The sequence below is a fragment of the Emys orbicularis genome, chromosome 3 (genome assembly GCF_028017835.1).
Source record: "Emys orbicularis isolate rEmyOrb1 chromosome 3, rEmyOrb1.hap1, whole genome shotgun sequence".
Classification (NCBI taxonomy): domain Eukaryota; kingdom Metazoa; phylum Chordata; order Testudines; family Emydidae; genus Emys; species Emys orbicularis.
Window position 1 is genome coordinate 64,230,442 of NC_088685.1, and position 22,023 is coordinate 64,252,464.

At 40.5% G+C, this 22,023-nt stretch overlaps 1 long non-coding RNA gene across 2 annotated transcripts in view; it reads left to right on the forward strand.

Moving 5' to 3' along the window:
• The window catches only part of LOC135876850 (uncharacterized), a 1,011,314-nt gene that overhangs the window by 253,907 nt on the left and 735,384 nt on the right, over nucleotides 1–22,023 (forward strand). The window lies entirely within an intron of this gene.

A 22,023-nucleotide genomic window follows, 5' to 3' on the forward strand; every position in this document is an offset into this window, starting at 1 on the left:
GAGGAAGAAGGAGAACTGGCTGCTCTGCAGGGAGCAGACTGGCTGCTGGCCACCTCCAGCAGTAGACAGTGCTCCGCTTCCCACGCATGTCTTCCATCAATCAAGGTCAAAATACAAGACCTGGTTGTAATAAGGGATTTTACCCAGACATCTGTTGGAAAAGTAACACAGCAAAACACAAAATCTCCAATACACTCTTGGAATGTATTGAAGACAATTTCTTGTTTCAGAAGCTGGAGGAAGGGGAACAGCCAGGATAGCATTGATTCTAACTAACAGGAATGAATTAGTTGCAAATCTGGAAGTTAAAGGTAATTTGGATGAAAGTGATCATGAAATGACATATTTCATGGTTTTATCGAAAGGAAGGTGTGAGAGCAGCAGAATAAGGACAATGAGCTTCAAAAAAGCAGATGTTAAATTCAGAGAATGGCAAGTAAGATCCCACTGTAGGAAAAACTAAAGGAAAAGGGTGTTCTGGAAAGCTGGCAGTTTTTCAGATACAATATTTAATACATAACCACAGACTATCCCGATGCGAAGGAAAGACAGAAAGAATAGTAAGTGGCCAGTATGGCTCCATTAGGAGCTCTTAAATGACCTAAAAATCAAAAAAGAAATGCTACATTACATGGAAACATGGACAAATTGCTAAAGATGAGTACAAAAGAATAGCAGAAGCATGTAGGGACAAAATCAGAAAGGCTAAGGAACAAAATGAGTTTCATCTAGAAAGGGACATAAAATATAACATGAAGAGTTTCTATGATACATTAGGAGCAAGAGAAAGACAAAGGAAAGCGTAGGCCCACCACTTAGCGGGAAAGGAGAGATAACAACAGATGAAATCAAGAAGGGTGAAGTACTTAATGCCTGTTTTACTTCAGTCTTCACTAAAAGGTTAATTGTGATTAGACACTTAACACAGTTAATATTAACAAGGGAAAAGGAATGCAAGCCAAAACATAAAAAGAACAGAATGAAGAATACTGAGATAAGTTAGATATATTCAAGTTAGCAGGGCCTAATGAAATTCATCCTAGGGTACTTAAGGAACTAGCTGAAGCAATCTTGGAACCATTAGAGATTATATTCCAAATGCATGGAGGACAGGTGAGGTCCCAGAGACAGGAAAGGGGCAAACATAGTATATATTTTTTAAAACGGAAACTAAAAGACCCAGGGAATTATAGGCAAGTCAGCTGAACGATACCTGGAAAGATACAGGAACAAATTCTTAATCAATTTGTAAGCATCAAGACCAAAATAATAGCCAACATGGATTTATCAAGAACAAATCATGCCCACCCAACTTAATTTATTTCTTGACAGTCTTATTGGCCTAGTAGATAGTTGTTGGCATGATATATCTTGATTTCAGTAAGGCTTTTCACATAGTCCCACATTCTCATAAGAAAATTGGGAAATGTGGTCTAGATTAAATTACTACAAACTGGGTGCATAACTGCTTGAACGACCACACTTAAAGAGTAGTCATCAACAGTTTGATATCAAACTGCGAGGGTGTATCTAGTGGCATCCCGCAGGGGTCAGTCTGGGTCAAGTACTACTCAATATTGTAATTAACTACTTGGATAATGGAGTGTAGAGTGTGTTTATAAAATTTGCACATGACACCAAGCTGGGAGGGGTTGCTAGAAGCACTTTGGAGTATAAGATTAGAATTCAAAGTGACTCTGACAAATTAGAAAGTTGGTCTGAAATCAACAAGATGAAATTCAATAAAGACAAGTGCAAAGTACTACACTTAGGAAGGAAAAATAAAATGCACATATACAAAATGTGGAATAACTAGCTAAGCAGTTGTTCTGGAGGTTATAATAGATCACAAATTGAATCTGAGCCAACAATGTGATGCAGTTGTGAAAAAGGCTAATATCATTCTGGGGTATATTAACATGAATGTAAGACATGGAAGATAATTGGTCCCACTCTACTCCGCTATGATGAGGCCTCAGTTGGAGTATTGCATCCAGTTTTGGGTGCCACACTTTAAGAAAGATGTGGACAAACTGGAGAGAGGAGGAGAGCAACAAAAATTATAAAAAAGATTTAGAAAACTTGACTTATAAGTCAGACTGCGGGTTTGTCACGGAGGTCATGGATTCGGTGACCTCTCCCCTCCCCCCCAGCATCAGCAAAATTTGGGTGTGGGAAGGGGGCAGGGGGTTGAGGCATGGGACAGGGTGAGGCGGGCTCTGGGTGGTGCTTACCTGGGGGGCTTCCCAAAAGCGGCGACATCCCCCTCACTCAGCTACTAGGCAGAGGCATAGCCAGGCAGCTCTGTGGGCTGCCTACGCCCAGAGGGCTGGCTTCACAGCTCCCATTGGCCGGGAACCATGGCCAATGGGAGCTGCAGGGGCAGTTCTGCAAGTGGAGGTGGCCATGCCTCCGCCTAGCAGCTAAGCAAAGGGGATTTCGCTGCTTCCGGGAATTTTTGTTTACTGCCCGTGACCTGTCTGTGACTTTTACTAAAAATATCTGTGACTAAAATGTAGCCTTACTTATAAGGAAAGGTTAAAAAAACTGGCATGTTTAGTCTTGAAAAAAGAAGATGGGGGGAGGGGTACACACCTGATAACAGTCTATGTTAAGGGCTGTTACAAAGAGGAGAGTGATCAATTGTTCTCCATGTTCACTGAATGTAGGACAAGAAGTAATTGGCTTAATGCAGTATGAGAGATTTAGATTAGATATTAAAACTTTCTAACTGTAAAGATAGCTAAGCATTGGAATAGGCTTCCAAAAGAGGTTGTGGAATCCCCATCACTGGAGATTTTAAGAACAGGTAAAACAAACACCTGTCATGGATGGTCTAGGTCAGTGGTTCTCAAACTGTGGGTCGGGACCCCAAAGTGGGTCAGGCCCCCATTTTAATGGGGTCACCAGGGCTGGCGTTAGACTTGCTGAGGCCCAAGCCCAAACACCACCATCCAGGGCCGATGCCTGAGCCCCACCACCCTGGACTGAAGCCAAAGATCAAAGGCTTCAGCCCTGGGTGGTGGGGCTCAGGTTACAGGCCCCCCACGTGGGGCTGAAGCCCTTGGGTTTCGGCTTTGGCACCCCCGCGTGGGACAGAGGGGCTTGGGTAGGCTCAGGCTTCAGTCCCCCGTCCTGGGGTCGTGTAGTAATTTTTGTTGTCAGAAGGGGGTCGCAGTGCAATGAGGTTTGAGAACGCCTGGTCTAGGTGTACTTGGGTCCTGCCTCAGCACAGGAGGCTGAAGATGACCTCTTAAGATCCCTTCCAGTCCTACATTTCTATGATTCACAATTTCTAATGGATGAATCTACTTTATTTGAAATCATCCTCTTCCACCAGCCATCCTATGCAAACAATCACTCTGTTATCTCAGTATGAAAACATAGAATGAGGGGAAGCCAAGGTCAATATTTAAAATATTGATATTCATCCAAACAGTTATTTATATATTGTTACATCCGTTTAATAAGAACTCCCTGCAAATCTCTCCACCATGACCACTGATTTCTTAACAAATTTGGTTTGTGATAAAACAAAACCTAACATTCTAACAAAAATGAGGTCCATTAAGAACATTTGTAATCTAATCATATAACACCATTTCATACCTCAGTATTAGAGAAACAAGCTGGGTGAGCTTATATCTTTTATTGGACCAACTTCTGTTGGTGAGAGAGACAAGCTTTCAAGTTTACACAGAGCTCAAAAGCTTGTCTCTCTCACCAACAGAAGATGGTCCAGTAAAAGATATAACCTCACCCACTTTGTCTCTCTAATATCCTGGAACTGACACGGCTACAACTATAACTAACTACCTAAGCCTAAGCACCTTTTGAAAATTTTACCCACATTGACTCAAGTAACTCTATTCAACCAAGCAGGAACCAGGATTTTTTTCTTGTATGTAACAATACAAGAAAATATAAAAATAGTCTTTGTTTGTCCTTATTGTGTCCAATGATATGATGTACAACATATAGAAACATGGTGATGCTCTTTTCTCTACAGACACCATTCAAAAAGGAATTTAGATATATTGGCACACATACTACTGTATAAAATATGAGATCAGATCCTTTGGTGACTACAATACACATTTGAATACCTGCTAATCTACTGTTAGAAATGGTACAGTGGGGAATAAGAAAGATTAAAACAATTCAGGAGGCAAATAAATGTGTGTTTCAGCTTTGGGTTACGTTCTCCTCTGGCTGCACACAGATTTACTAACTAGTACCTAAAAATGGGAATCAGAAAATCCAACACCCTGCCCCAAAAAGTTTTCCAGACCAAACATAATTTATTTTAGGGCAATAATAGGTAGCTAACACTAGGGTGGCTGTTTCTAGGTTACATTTTCTGGAGAAAAGGATGGGGTGGGAAAGTTTGTCACGTGGTGCAGGAAAGGCCCACCTTCAGGCCAACAGACCCCACCTGGGATATCAACCCTCTGGGTTCCCCTTCTCCCACAAATAGGGGGTGGTGGAGAATGGGAGGAACAGGAGCAGCAGCTTTCACAGACTCCTGATATCATCACTCAACTCTGAAACTTGGCCTCTAGGGCCCAGATCCACAAAGGGACTTAGGCATTGCTCAGTGTTGCAATGTCTAGTTTTTAGATGCTTAGAAAAATCACAGAAACAACAATGGGATCCACGAAGCTGAGCCAGGTGCCTAGGTTCCCCATATAATGCCTGGGGAGAGATAGGCACCTTAGAATGGGATCCACAAAAGCTGGAAGGCTAGGCAGGGAGCCACCTAAGTTTGCCAATGGCAGAATTCAAGGAGAGGGGTGTGTCCTGACCCCTACCTCTCTCATGGAGTTATGTGCCTATGTCTGGGCTTCCTGGAGGTGCCTCTCTTTGCTTGCAATCCACAACCAGATTGCAAGAAAGAATGAGTTAGGTGCCTGCTAACACCACACTAAACAGCCAGTGGGGAGCAGTAGTGGCATCCCTTATAACCTTTAGTCCAGTGGTTAGGGTATTCACACAGCATGCTAGAGACCCTAGTTCCATTCCACCTGATGAGAAGGAATTTGAACTGGGGTTCCTCACCATGAGGGTGAATGCTCTAACCACTGGACTACAGTGAGAGTTTCCCTTTTTCTTTGGCCCAATTAATATTTATTTATTCCCAGCTTGAAGGAAACCAACATTAGAATATCCTATAGTCCAGTGACTAGAACAGAGGGGGAAACAGAAGCAGGGTGATAACCCTAATCCACTGGACTAAAGGTTTAGGATATGCCCACCAGATTGAGTCACACAGACAAGCTCGATGGAGGAAGACCTATCTATCATCCATCAGTTTGTAGCTTGCACTGGGGCTTAGGCATCCAAATGCCTAGAGCAGGCAGCAGTGCACATGCCCAGAGGCAGAAACTTAGGTGCCTAGGGAACTTTTACAGCAAGAGTGTAGGTACCGAGCTAATGTAGGCACCTACAGAATGAGGTGGCAGCCAAGCAGGAATTTTGTGGATCACAGTGGGGCCTAAAACAGGGACCTAACTACCTAAGTCCCTTTGTGGATCTGACCCTAGATTTTTTTTTACTCATTTGCTGTATTGCCATTGGCTGTTGGTTCCTTGTGATCCGGGCCCAATTTCGCAATCCCTGCGCATTACTGGTCTGATCCAAAAACCACTGAAAGTTTCTTATTGCCATCAACAGCCTTTGGATCAGGCCCTGTGCTGCTCACTATTCTTCTTTTCCCTCCTCCATTCTGTCCTTTTATGAAACTTTTGACCTGAAACCACATTATCACATAGGGCCCAATCCTTACTTATACGAGTAGTCCCAGTGACTCACTTCAACTGGACTACTCACATGAGTCAGGGCTGTGTCAGTTTCAATATGGAGCCATTGTTCTATTAATTGTATATTAAAGAAGATGAGTCCACATTGGTACATTAGCAGACTTTCAAATATTAATATCTCAGGACCACAAAATTATTAAAAGTGATTATTTCATGTACACTTCTACCCTGATATAATGCGACCTGATGTAACACGAATTCGGATATAACACGGTAAAGCAGCGCTCTGGGGGGCGGGGCTGCACACTCCGGCGGATCAAAGCAAGTTCGATATAACGCGGTTTCACCTATAACGCAATAAGATTTTTTTGGCTCCCGAGGACAGCGTTATATCAGGGTAGAGGTGTACCAATAACCACCATAACTCATACTAAAAATTAATCTGTTCTTCCTCTGTTGCACAGCCTCAAAATGGCCAGGTGTTTTTTTCTTTTAAGTTTTAAACAAAATTAGTGAGCCATTTGTATGCTAAATATATGAGTTCACAGCACATTTTTAACTGCTGAGTTATAAAAACTAGAAGATAAGAGTTTATAATGGCAGCACTGACAGACACTTAACTATCACACAACTGTTATCATAAAACTCCAGAATGTTGTTTATGTACCAAAGGAGGTTTTTTCTAAGAGAAGCTAGCTAAATACAAACAAGGATGGGTATAATCTCTACATTAAACATAATTGATTAAATCATTATGGAAAAATGAAATCTCAAATAAAACATTGTAAACTGTTGAGAGACTGAGGTTTACTTTTATAAAAAAAAACCCTATATTTTATTGAAGGGCAATGGACAGAACAAATAGTTAGAATACACAAATCACTCACATCCACGCACAAAGCAATAAGGGGATGCACTGAATTGGAAGGTTATATAAGAAAGAACTGTGAACAAGTCAGTTCATCTATGAGAAGGCTCCCGCCTCGACTTTAAGAAAATACTAAAATATTGACTATTGTGGGCTATTGTCTTTGTGTGCTTCCTAAGGCTAGTAAGTTAGTGGGCCTGACCTTGTTTCATCATTTACACTTAGGCAAAATGAGTGTAAAATATTCTGCATCCACTTGTCATTCACTATATGTGGGTAGAAAATGACTACACAAGATTTAAGACAATGGAGAATCTGGCTCCATATATATGTTGCAAAGATCAATGCACAAAAGTTGGGTTGGGTGAAGAGTTTCAGTTTTAACTATACACACCAATTGCTTTTGTGTGGTTTAAACAGATCCTTACATTTTGATAATAGTTAAAAGTTTGTAGTTTGAATATATACACCTCCTGTAACATGACTGTCATTGGTTTAGTTCACTAGCTAAGTGATTTTTGCCACTCAAAAATCAATTTAGTTTATGAGAATTTGTAACCTAATTCACACACTATCATAGCAAACAATCATTGTGCAGGCTGCATCCAATTATAATATCTGCAATTTTAAAAAACAACTCAGCTTTTTAAAATGAATAAGGAAGAATGTTAACTGATATAAATAAAATAATAATAAATAATTATTCTTTGTATTATCATAGCATCTAGAAGCCCCAGTCCTGGACGAGGATCCCATTGTGCTAGGCACGGTGCAAACACAAAACAAAAAGACAGTTCCTGGTCCAAAGAGCTTTATAGAATAGCTTGTGGTATGTACTGAAATGCAATCTGTAAGGAAGTTGGTGAAAATGCATAACAGAGAACAATCTATAAACCTATGTTGTATTAACAAACAGAAGATGTAAATCACAAAACTGTTGCCCCTTTTTTGACCCAAGCAACTAGTCAAAGTTTGGCACCATGGGGATGTTCAGTTGGAAGTAGAATTGATGGAGTCTGTATTTTCTTTGCTGTAATCTTGTTTATTTAAAAGGAGCGTACAAAGTCCTGCTTCTCCAAACACGGGATGACCCAAGAACAAAAGGAGCAGTTTCTTATATTACAGCCCCAAGCCTCTTTTGCCAACAGATCCTAAAGCTTTCTCTAGCTTTTGCCAGCATCACACTGTGCTTACAGGCTGCTACTTGGTTTTCTTCCTATTTCCATCAGCCTCTCCCAGTTTCCATGTTGCCTTTTTTACACACACACACACACACACACACACACACACACACACACACACACCAAAATCCCTCTACCCACTCAGTCAAAATTCCTGCTGAGAGGTTGTAATTAACTTTTCCTAACAGTTATGTTAACTGAAGGGTGCCTTCACACCCAATCTCAAAGAAGTTTGTGATCAAGCAGTTACCAGCACCACTCAGCATACTATATAGTGCTATATTGTATATTTCATAAATATGAGGTAGATAAAGTGACAGTCTGACTTGAAGTCCCAGATCATCCATTTACTCTCCATGTGCAAGAAAGATCGAGTAGCTTTAGGGATAACACTGTTTTTCTGATGCTAATAAAGTTCTTGTTCAGTGTTGGAAGAAAGTGTCTCTTCTCATTGTGGTGATTCTTAATAATTTTCACATCATACCAGTAGCGGTGAGTCAGCAGACCATGCTAGTAAGCAATAGCCAAAACTGGCCTGTACGTGCAAAATGCTCAAATGCAACAGCAATCCTCATCCTCCTAAAACTATGGCAGCATCTCTGACTGTTACCTCCCTGAACCTGCAGAGCTTCAAAGAGCAGGAGTAAAGGACATCATCCCACTATGAACATGCAGGAATTTAACATGTAGGAGAATACTGACCTTGTGCAGAAAACCTCTCCACATTGTGACAGTATTCCTGAGTAGGATGGTTGGAAGAGACCAAGGAGTGTTTGTATTTAGTTTGTTTATGTATATCTTTGTACATATCTATCTCAAGTGAGATATGTGTACACACAAACACACAAGCTTGGTCTACACTTGAAAGTTATATTGGCCTAACAATGTTAATCACAGATGTGAAAAAAAAACACCCAAGCAATGCAGCTATGTCAACATAATCCACAGTGTAGACACTGCTATGCTGACAAAAGAGTGCTTCCATCAGTGTAGCTAACATCATTCAAGGTGTTGTTCCTACACTGACAAAAAAAAAACTTCTAAGGGTGTTGATTTTGTCTACGCTATCGGGCTAGTCAACACAACTATGCTAGTATAGTCTATGTAGTGTAGACATACCCACACTCTGAAACACGTTTCTGCTTGTGCAAGACACGAGGGTTCCAAAAGATTATCTCAACAATTATCCTCAGATAATATCTACCAAAATGTCATACTTATGGACCAACAGTATATATGGAATGCTAATCAATGTATTATCTAACTATTGAACATAGTAAGGGTGTATAAGACAAACAAAAGTGGACTCTGCCCTTGTTTAGTCATTTGTACTTTGTTTTTGTTTTTTTTTAATAAGGAGGCTCATTATGGAAGTGAAATATTATAGGCAACACTATACTATGTACCTAGAGTTATCAGAGGCTTGCACAGATGTTGTCCCTAGAGCAGTCCATTGCCTCTTTAGGTTATAAAGAAGCTTCTATATGTTGAATTTTATAAGACAACAATACAACAAGCTGACATTTATGCAGTGCACTCTTATGCAATATGAGTTGCAGAATTTTGTTTCATATCAGTGAAATGAAAAGCATGAACGACACTTACACTATGGCTATGGGTCACTGCCAGTCTTGCTCCAAAACACCATTAGCTTATGGCATGGCATATCACAGACAAAAGGCATGGTGTGTGACATGCATTGTGCTTCAGACACACATGCCACAAGCCATGTAATGTTGCAACACCATTTGACATTATGTGGAAACAATTTATGCTGTGTGTGTGATTATACACAGTGTGAAAGGAATGCAGAAAAAAAAACTGTAGCCATTTTGACAATCCTAAAAGCAGGAAGTTTTAAAAGACAATGCTGAATTAAATCTCAGTTCATTCACGCTTTTCATCTCTTGAAATGTTAAAGCATTGGTCTGAGAAAAATAGGCAGTGATTTGCTCTACATAATATGAGCAACACTAGAGCAAGATTATATCTGTCAGAGATGAAAATATTTATGTCTCATTGTAATCCATCCCGGGGTTTACAGACCCAAAGTCCTCCAGGGAATATGACAAATCTACATGATGTTTATGAAAGCTAGATTTTGCATTCTGATCTCTGGTTTAGATGACAGATAAAAATCACACATAGCCAAACAACTCTCTAGTGACTACACAGATGCAGATGCTGAAGAGAATCGGTTATTCAAGAAAAAAATCAGCATTAACTTATGCAAGAAAATATTCCTTATGAATCCATCTTTTCCTGGAGAGAGAGATTTTAGAATGTAGTGTTTGTCATTATAGAAAAGCCTTAGATAGATTAGAATGAGCAATATCTCACTGTGTTGTTTTCTAGTGATTTCACACTTTTGATCAAACAATGCCTCTTTTGGATAACAATACCATATTTGTAAAGCACTTCAGATTGATGGGCAAAACCAATACATAATGCAGAAGCTACAGAAATATCTTTAAATCTAGACATAAAGCCAATTATTGAAGACCCAAAGGATGCATCTGACAGTATCACAGGGACCTTAGAAATTATATATTGTACTTAAAATATAATCAACATTTTCTAGTAATCTAATAATTGATAAAAGTACTTCATGATGACATAAATCTATATTAAATAGTCTCCAGAAATATGTCCCTGTCTTTTTCCCAAGCTACTTTTCAAATAATTAAAATAAAATTAATAATTGTAATCAAATTCAAAAAAATTATTCTGTCCGCCATTAGGGACACAATTGTGCTTTAAAGTCATAACTCTGCACTGGAAGTGATGAGAAGGTGCTGGACAGCAGTGGGAGCTCCAGCGAAAATGCCTCCTGGTACTTACAGCCAGTGCACACCACAGTAACAACTCTGCCACCCTTTCAACAAGTGCAATCTGTGATTCCTCACACTCAGCTAGCTCTATTGAGTGGGGCAGAGGAGAAAGGGCCATGTGCCATAGTCCCCTCCCGTCTGAAGAGACTAGAAGCAGCACTGGTAGACAGGAGTAATACTATTTCCAAGACATATTGCATCTGGCCCATTAACAGAGATGTGAAGATCGATGGGTGGCTGAGAAGTCTTCTAAGCACCCTAACCATTCTCATTTGTGCACATACACCAAGCCAGACACAGTCGGATCCTAAATTTACAGAGTTGTTATACTTCGAATGCAAAAGTGGGAAAAGGTAAAAATGTATATTTCAAACAATCTGACACAGATGGTAATGTGGGGTGAAATACCTATAGAGTGACTATCCTGAGTTCATGATTTCCTATGGCAAGACAAGAAATTATAAATGACAAATAAACCAGAGGTTTTCCTCCTCTGGGGGAGGAGAGGGGTAGAAGAAGCAGGCAAATAGTACACACATGCAGCCCAGCAACCCCATTTTGTCACTGGTTATATAATCAAGCTTTATTACAATTCAATGGTTGATTCAATGGAATGTGTCACTCTGAAGAACTAAGTATTTTGCAATCTCTTACTGCCATCTTATGCCATTCTTTGTCACTGCACAAGAGATCACATATGTAAGACTGTAATATATTTGTATATAAAATTGTTCTATTCTATAAGTTTTTACAACACAAGTATTTGACTTCCTCACAACTCATCATTTTAGGGCCCTATCCTGCACTAAGCACTCCTATCAAAATGCTGTGTGCTCTGAACTCCCATTGAAGTTGATGGGAATTGAGGACACTCAGCATCTCAGAGGATCATGCTGTAAGGACTACTTGACAATAAACTACATTCACTTGTCCCCTTCTAAACTATTTCTTCATTTGCTCAATACTTTCCAAATATTTGGCCCAATTTGCATTTATACTAATTTGCATTGATTCTCATTTACTGCTCTGACAGTGTAAAGAGGCTTTATTGTAAATGAAAATCTGGTCCAAACCTGCATTGGACATGAGGAGAAGGCACTGAGCTGCAGTGGGAGCACCAGCCAAAACTCCTCTTGGGGCTCACAGGAAGTGCACACTATCGTAACAGCTCTGCCACCCTTTTAGCAAGTGCAACCTGTGATTGTTTTATAACAAAAAGTGATGTATATGTGATGAACAAATATGAATAGTAGATTATACATCCAGTGATGTATATGTGAACAAATATGAATAGTAGATTATCCATACAATAAAACTTCGTTGAGAGAATGCTAAATTAATCCAAATGAGGAAATGCCAAAGTTACGGTTGCATGTGCAATATTTACCGTGACCCCTTGTGCAGATGCTTTACAATACATTATTTTGAAGTGCAGCTCTGATCTGAAAGTTACCCTAAAAATGACATCATGGGATTCCATGTTTGTCTCCTTTCAATGATTCCATATAGAATTTGCTTAATTTACAAGTGAAAGGATGCTTTTTTTCTAACAGCAAACCCTACAAACTCAACCTAAACTCAAGAGCTAGCTGCAGAGGGTTCTTTCCCTCTCATGCATCATCAGCTGTAATAAAGGTTCCACTGGCCAAATTATTCCCCCCGAGATACATGTGCAAAACCACTACATACAATAGATTTGCTCAGATGTAATAGATTGGAATTTAATAAAATATCCTGTTGAAGAACAAATAGGAATAGAATCCATCTCTCTTTCTCTTTCATCTATGTTGGTTCATATAAAAATTAAAGCAGAAATTAAAATACAGCTCAGCTCCTCAATGCAGCAATACTAAACAATCTTTCCAATTCATTGAAGATTCTGCAATGCTCTTTCTTCTTTGTTGTCATTGTTTTCAGGCAATCAAGTATTATGCAATATAAACTCAATTTTCTTCTAATGTGTTGACTTTGAGCATTCCCAACCATCTTAATCCCAAAGCACAATGCTGCAAGATAACATTGGTATTGATTTTCCAATATGTGCTACAATAACTTCTTTTTAAACATACTTCAGTGATCATTCTAATCTAAATGATAGTGCAACCAAATGAAGGCTGCATATCAGGTATTTTGCTTTGCTTTTACTAGCACTAAGACAACTGCTGCATTTCACCTAATGCCATATTTTCAAGAGAACCAAATAATGGAGTTGTAATCTACCATGAGGATCTGAGAGCAGAAGTTTACCCTTCTACTGCCAGTTTCTAGAGAAGTTAAAATATCTCAGAATATCTACATGAATATCACAAGAAAGTGCAGCCAAATTAAGGAGGAAAAGTGATTTTATACCACTTTTACACCCCTCTCCACCTATCCTGGAACAGGTCATACTGGCTCTCTGCCACTAGGTGATTCTCCAGTGCTGGGGAATTCCCTGATCACTTGGTTAAGCCTACTTGCAAGTGGAACAGAGCACAGGATCTGGCTTTGAAACTTTCACCAAACGCCCCCAAATTGATATAAACAGAAACATTTGATTTGCCTTGAAATTCTCTATTTCCTCTATACTTGAGCCACTTCTAGTAGGTCTATTTTTTCAAAAGGAGAAAATAATTAAAAAGAAGGGGTCCAATTTACCTTTCAGATGTAGAACAAGACTTCTGACATCAAAGGAGATTAGAATCAGGCGCAAGGATGTAAAAAATTACAAAGTTTAAAAATTAGCAAATCCTCGCTATTCAAACTGTTATTACTGTTAAGCATGAACGACTGAAAACAAAAACGGTAAAGTTTCTGGGAATTAAGAGGCCAGCCTATATAACTTCTTAGCCTACATCTCAAGCTTCCAGGTTACCACAAGTGCAGGGCGGGAGCTAGGAGGAGTGTAGGACAGTTATAATAATAATAAAAGGCAATAAAGATTTATTTATTTTTATAAAATGTGGTTTCAGTTCTACGCGTAACTGTGTTGGGAAACAGGATGATTGAGAGGATTGGTTCAAACTCAGATGAGGTCAAATAGTCACTGAATGTTGTTAGCATCTGACAGGTTTCAGAGTAGCAGCCGTGTTAGTCTGTATCCGCAAAAATAACAGGAGTACTTGTGGCACCTTAGAGACTAACAAATTTATTAGAGCATAAGCTTTCGTGGGCTACAACCCACTTCTTCGGATGCATATAGAGTGAACCATATATTGAGGAGATATATATACACACACATACAGAGAGCATGAACAGGTGGGAGTTGTCTTACCAACTCTGAGAGGCCAATTAAGTAAGAGGAAAAAAACTTTTGAAGTGATAATCAAGATGGCTCAGTACAGACAGTTTGATAAGAAGCAAGTGTGAAAATACTTACAAGGGGAGATAGATTCAATGTTTGTAATGGCTCAGCCATTCCCAATCCCTATTTAGCCCTGAGTTGATTGTGTCTAGTTTGCATATCAATTCCAGCTCAGCCGTCTCTCGTTGGAGTCTGTTTTTGAAGTTTTTCTGTTTTAAGATAGCCACCCGCAGGTCTGTCAAAGAATGGCCAGACAGGTTAAAGTGTTCTCCCACTGGTTTTTGAGTATTATGATTCCTGATGTCAGATTTGTGTCCATTAATTCTTTTGCGTAGAGACTGTCCGGTTTGGCCAATGTACATGGCAGAGGGGCATTGCTGGCACATGATGGCATATATCACATTGGTAGATGTGCAGGTGAACGAGCCACAGATGGTATGGCTGATGTGATTAGGCCCTATGATGGTGTCACTTGAATAGATATGTGGACAGAGTTGGCATCGGGCTTTGTTACAAGGATAGGTTCCTGGGTCAGTGTTTTTGTTCAGTGATGTGTGGTTGCTGGTGAGTATTTGCTTTAGGTTGGGGGGTTGTCTGTAAGCGAGGACAGGTCTGTCTCCCAAGATCTGTGAGAGTAAAGGATCATCTTTCAGGATAGGTTGTAGATCTCTGATGATGCGCTGGAGAGGTTTTAGTTGGGGGCTGAAGGTGACAGCTAGTGGTGTTCTGTTATTTTCTTTGTTGGCCCTGTCTTGTAGGAGGTGACTTCTGGGTACTCGTCTGGCTCTGTCAATCTGTTTTTTCACTTCAGCAGGTGGGTATTGTAGTTTTAAGAATGCTTGATAGAGATCTTGTAGGTGCTTGTCTCTATCTGAGGGATTGGAGCAAATGCGGTTATATCTTAGAGCTTGGCTGTAGACAATGGATCGTGTGGTGTGTCCTGGATGGAAGCTGGAGGCATGTAGGTAAGTGTAGCGGTCAGTAGGTTTCCGGTACAGGGTGGTATTTATGTGACCATCGCTTATTAGCACAGTAGTGTCCAGGAAATGGAATCCACACAAACGGTCCATTTCCTGGACACTACTGTGCTAATAAGCGATGGTCACATAAATACCACCCTGTACCGGAAACCTACTGACCGCTACACTTACCTACATGCCTCCAGCTTCCATCCAGGACACACCACACGATCCATTGTCTACAGCCAAGCTCTAAGATATAACCGCATTTGCTCCAATCCCTCAGATAGAGACAAGCACCTACAAGATCTCTATCAAGCATTCTTAAAACTACAATACCCACCTGCTGAAGTGAAAAAACAGATTGACAGAGCCAGACGAGTACCCAGAAGTCACCTCCTACAAGACAGGGCCAACAAAGAAAATAACAGAACACCACTAGCTGTCACCTTCAGCCCCCAACTAAAACCTCTCCAGCGCATCATCAGAGATCTACAACCTATCCTGAAAGATGATCCTTTACTCTCACAGATCTTGGGAGACAGACCTGTCCTCGCTTACAGACAACCCCCCAACCTAAAGCAAATACTCACCAGCAACCACACATCACTGAACAAAAACACTGACCCAGGAACCTATCCTTGTAACAAAGCCCGATGCCAACTCTGTCCACATATCTATTCAAGTGACACCATCATAGGGCCTAATCACATCAGCCATACCATCTGTGGCTCGTTCACCTGCACATCTACCAATGTGATATATGCCATCATGTGCCAGCAATGCCCCTCTGCCATGTACATTGGCCAAACCGGACAGTCTCTACGCAAAAGAATTAATGGACACAAATCTGACATCAGGAATCATAATACTCAAAAACCAGTGGGAGAACACTTTAACCTGTCTGGCCATTCTTTGACAGACCTGCGGGTGGCTATCTTAAAACAGAAAAACTTCAAAAACAGACTCCAACGAGAGACGGCTGAGCTGGAATTGATATGCAAACTAGACACAATCAACTCAGGGCTAAATAGGGATTGGGAATGGCTGAGCCATTACAAACATTGAATCTATCTCCCCTTGTAAGTATTTTCACACTTGCTTCTTATCAAACTGTCTGTACTGAGCCATCTTGATTATCACTTCAAAAGTTTTTTTCCTCTTACTTAATTGGCCTCTCAGAGTTGGTAAGACAACTCCCACCTGTTCATGCTCTCTGTATGTGTGTGTATATATATCTCCTCAATATATGGTTCACTCTATATGCATCCGAAGAAGTGGGTTGTAGCCCACGAAAGCTTATGCTCTAATAAATTTGTTAGTCTCTAAGGTGCCACAAGTACTCCTGTTATGTTAGCATCTGAGGTCAGTAAGTGATCTACAGTATGGTGATCTACATAAAATCATTTGGTGGTCTAATTTCAGTTTTTAGGGAATAGGTGTTCACGGTACATAAATAAAAATAAAATAAAATAAAATAAAATAAAAAAATAAATACAGGCATCATTGTGAGACAGTGTGCTATATCTTTATATTTGTATCAAAAAGCCAAACAACAGGGAGCCTGGGGGAGGTTTTTAGTCAGGATGATCAGACAACAAGTGTGAAAAAATCAGGACAGGAGATGGGGAGGAGGGTAATAGGTACCTATATAAGACAAAGCCCCAAATATTGGGACTGTCCCTATAAAATCGGGACATCTGGTCACCCTGTTTTCAGTAGAAATTCTACACTGCGCTAGAAGAAGAGACAAACTAGTGTTTGGGATAATACTATTTTCCATATTCTAATAAAATTTCTGGTGTAGAAGAAAACTCTTTCCACTGTAGTTAGCATGGGCTTTAAACTGACCTTGGCAATTTATCTGACTCCCTGGGCTATTGACCAATACACTGGACAGATCCATGTTAGTGCTACAGCTCATATGCTTAAAGTTTCTTCATAAATCACTTTACCTCTGAATCAATTTTACTTTTAACAGTATTGCAGATCTTCAGATTCACAGTCCAAGCATGTTCACAAATGCTCTTTTTAGATATAGATTTCAGGAAACAGGCAATACTCACTTGAGCTACCCCATGATTCCTTTGCTTGACAGAAATGCTTCTGCTATCCTTTTTTCTTATATTTCCTATGTATTATTCCATTGTCCAGGCAGATCTTACCTGTTGTTCTCTTTCTGGATACATCTGTGCATTTCTACCTTGGAAACTCAGTGCTTTTTAAAGGCTTTTTTAAAATGGAAGTTTCCCAGTGGAAATTTTTCCTTAGCCATTTTTGCACTATCCTTCACTGCTTTTTTGGCGGGGGACGTATTTTCACTAGCTCATATTGCCATCCCAGTTGCAGTGCCTTTTTCAGAATTAGCTCAGATATTAACCATATTACTGAAAGTTCCTTCCTTAAAATCTCAGCTAACTGATCACTGTGTTCTTCCTTATTGATTCAAGTCACATTGCTCCACTTGTTCATTTAGAGCCCTTTTAAAGGTTTCCACAGTTTCTCTAGGCCTTTGTAACAGCACCCATCTTCCCTAAAGCAAACTCAGGTGGCCACAGCAGAATCACCTGTTAGGGTGACCAGATAGCAAGTGTGAAAAAATTGGGATAGGGGATGGGGGATAATAGGCACCTATATGAGAAAAAGCCCTGAATATCAGGACTGTCCCTATAAAATTGGGACATCTTGTCACCCTAACCCCAGTTCAGATTGGTCCTTGGGAGGCATAGGATCCCCGCACAGCAGCTGCACGGGACATAATCAAGAAGCACAGAAGACAACCAGGGAAAGAGGGGACATCGCCAGAGCATCCCAGTGATCTGTGGCTGCTGTAATGGTCACTTGTGTCTGTTGGCAACTATACTAATTTATGCCAGGAGATTGTCCCAGTACAGTACAACCCCAGAATCTGAGGAGCACAACTCATCTTGCAGTATCACTGCCATTCCAGAACTGTGCAGAGTACTCCTTGGCTGCAGCCAAGGATTTGGAGCAATGTCCCTTACAAAGTGCTTACAATCGATTTTCAATAGAAGTAGGGCACTTCACTTCCAATTGTGCCTTCGAAAATTTCCCCTAAAATGACAACATAGAAATACAGGAAGGGGGACGGTGTACAACAAAAAGCTGTATGATCAGAGTGTGACGTTTTAATACATACCTTTCTGTTCCATGATTTCTGTATGATTGTTTTAAAAAAATTAACATATTCTAGCTTGTTAACGCTTCTTGGAGCGAAGGACTAAGGTTGCTAGGCCTTTGGGGGGAAATGCATTGTTTTAAGGAAGGACTTGAAGAAGGAGGGGCTGGTGGCATTGCAGACTTGGTCAGGTGGGGGTTCGAAGTAGAGGGGTCAGTCAAAGAGAGAAGAAGTCTGGAGATGAGGATGGAATGAACATATGAAGAAGTGGTTAGTCAACCAGGTTAAACAGAGTGAAGTGGGCAAGGAGGACAATAGAAAGAGATTAGATGTTTCTTTATCTGGTGATGGTGGGTACTATTAGGACAGGATCTCCTTAGCAGCCGAATATTACATTATCTTAATGTAATTTAGATGGAATGTGAGGATGTGACTTTCTGCTTCTTGGCTCATGGCTGCTGCTCTCACAAGATGGCTGCAGAAAAAGGCCTCAGACCTTACACTTTGGTCTTTTGCAAGACAGACTGGAACAATAAATTGACAACAAAAGTGAAAATCTGTATGTATGAGACATGTGTTTTATCCAGTCTTCTATATGGCTCAGAAACATGGATGACTTATGTCAAACATACCAAAAGACGAAACAGTTTTCATACCAGATGCTTAAGTAAAATTCTTCAAATAAGATGGCAAGACAGGGTGACAAATGTGGAAATGTTAAACCATGCTGGTATGTCATTCATGGGAACATTGATTAGTAAGAAAAGACTCAGGTGGCGTGGAAATGTCAAGCGAATGCCGGATTACAGGATCCTGCAGTGTGTGCTGTATTCTGAAGCTTGCGAAGGGTCTAGAAATGGAAGCAGACCACTGCACGGATTTTGGGATTCTTGCAAAAATTTAGTATCCTTTGGAATCTCTGTGGATGATAGGGAAAGGAGTGCAGAATGTTGCTCTGACTGGCCGAATCAGTTTGTAGATGGAGCAAGATGTTGCAAAGCAGACTGGATCGAGCTTTGTGATGACCGGCATCAGAGGAGGAAAGAATCTGCTGCTCAGTTTCAGAGCATTGCTAGTGTGTGGGTGTGCCCTACCTGTGGATGGGACTGTCATCGTGCAACGGACTCAACAGCCATCAAAGAACTTATCAATGCATACTCCATGCTCTGAAAAGAGCAACAATGCCATTGTTGCTCTTAGTATATGAAAATGTATGGGCAGTTAATGTTGAGTTTTTAAATAGTGCCTTCTATAATAGAAATTTACATATGTACTCATTGACAATTATCAGCTATTGAGAAAATACAAAATTACAGGGTTGAGAAATACATTTTATTTACTTAATAATCCATAAAGCTCAGTCTGACATTTTAATAGCATCAAATTGAAATATGACACTTAAGCTCTTATACAGATGTAATTTTTAAAAGAAAGATGCTTACAGCAGATTAGTCATATTTTAATGAATACCATCAAGTCCGAGACCTACTGCATTTTAAAGATACGTTTATTTTAACTCCTCTTTTGAAACCTTGATTTCTGACAATATCTCATATTTAATACCTGCAAAGTGTAATTCAGGGGTAGGTATCTCCCCACTGATGATGTGGTGAAGACAACTACAAAAGACATCATTTAGCTTTTCTGCAGTGAGACCATGAACTTGAAGTATTTCAGTATAAGATACTATAGAGGGCATAGATTTAAGTCTTTTCCATAATAATCTTAATTTAACCCAGGGGTCCCCAACGTGGCGCCCACCGGGGCGTCTAAGTGTGCCCGCGTACTGGCCAGCGGACGAGCATCCGCCGAAATGTCGTCGAGAAGCAGCGTCATCCAGAGGCATCGCCAATGAAATGCTGCCAATTTTCGGTGGCATTTTGGCGGCGATGCCTCTGGATGACGCTGCTTGTCGGCGGCATTTTGGCAGCGACGCCTATTGACGTTGCTGCTTGTCGGCAGCATTTCGGCGGATGTTTGTCCGCCGCCACTGTCCTCCGTGGCTTGTCGTCTGGAGCCCGCCAGACGAAAAAGATTGGGGACTACTGATTTAACCTCTCTCTTATACCACTCCTGGGGGAATTCTGCACCAAAAAATTAAAAATTCTGCATACAGTATTTTAAAATTCTGCAAAATTCTGCATTTTTTAATGTAATATAATATAATGTAATATAATCCATCTTAATTTCAATTATTTTGGTAATTTATTTAAACTACAATACAATGGATGGAGAATGGGAGTGGGGAGCGTTGGAGGAAACCACCAAACCCCATCTGTCTAATAGTAATGAAGCTAGTATTGACCCTTTACTTCTAGTTATTAGTCAACAAATATATGCAGCTATATGCTCAGTGTTACATCATAGGCAACTGAAGAGCAAGTGAGGGCTAGGGACTCAAACTCACAATTTATACCATCTTCAAAAAGTGAGTAGCAAACAGTTCACGGAGCACATTTTGATAGGAAATTTTTTCAGTCCAAAATTTTAGACCAGTTATAATCACTAAAGCACCATAAGCATTTATAAGACCACACTAGCCTAACAATAAGGCTCCTTTACACCACGCTGGCAACATAAAGGACCCTTAAAATTTTTACAACTGTTTTATACTCCTGTGGGAATTCACTAAGAACAATGGAAACAATTCACTAAGCAGACAGGCTGCTACATTCTGCTCTGCCTGAGGGAACAGAGCCTGCCCTTCGCCTACCTCTTCAGAAATACCCCAAAGCCCTTCCCCTCCACACTGAGCGTGCTGCAACAGCCAGCGAGAGGGAGAGTGTGTGTGTCGCTCTCTCTCACACAAACACACGGCTACCCAGCCCCCTGGATCCCCCAGTGATTTACATCTCTACCGGCTTCTCTGGGTGCCCAAACCAACCTGTCTGCACTGCCAGGGAGTGGGCGCATGACTGCTCTTGCGGCTTCCCTTTGCTTCCCCATCAGAAGTCATTTTTCCGCAGGTAAGCAAAGAAATCTGCGGGGGCCACGAATTCTGCACACGTGCAGTGACACAGAATTCCCCCCAGGGTATTATACCTTCCTACATCATCGGTGTCATTATGTACCATGATTTTCGGTTCATGATTTAGTGCAAGGGTAGGCAACCTATGGCACGCATGCCAAAGGCAGCACGCGAGCTGATTTTCAACGGCCACCAGTCTGAGGGGGCTCTGCATTTTAATTTAATTTTAAATGAAGCTTCTTAAACATTTTTAAAACCTTATTTACTTTACATACAACAATAGTTTAGTTATATATTATAGACTTATAGACAGAGACCTTCTAAAAACGTTAAAATGTATTACTGGCACGCGAAACCTTAAATTAGAGTGAATAAATGAAGATTCGGCACACCACTTCTGAAAGGTTGCCGACCCCTGATTTAGGGTCTGATTCAGCTCCCTTTGAAGTCAATGAAGTCTTTCCTTTGACTTCAGTGGGAATTGGATCAGGCCTTGAATCCTTGGTCTCTTTTGCAGATGCTACCAATAATGATCAACTGTGGTAGTCTTTTGTATTGTGGACCAGAATGAATCAATCAGCTCATTTAATCAAGACTGACAAACAGACACCAGATAATGACCCGAGTTGTTGCTAATGTTGTATGCTGAGTTTGAACCAGAAACAGAGAAATGGAAAGCTCTATTTCTTATTACCAATCAGTCTCTCTGTTGGCCAAATTTAAAATTGAGGGACAGAACATGACATGCTTGGGTCCAGTGCAGGTGAAAATATTTGCAGCCTTCTAAAACTGCCATATCCCCTCAAGCCAGAGGATTCCAGCTCTGCAGACCAAAATATCCAGGGGAAGTTGGCCTGGAGGAAAACAAAAAACAAAACAAAGCAAAAAAAAACAACCTTATTTTCTAAGTTAGGGAGATTTAGCTGTTCAGGAAAGGAGCTCTTGAGAAGTTGCTCTCCATTTCTCAGCAATGTTGCAACTTCTAATCCATAGGACATTTCATCAGCTGTATGTGTGAAGTAATCCCCAACCCCC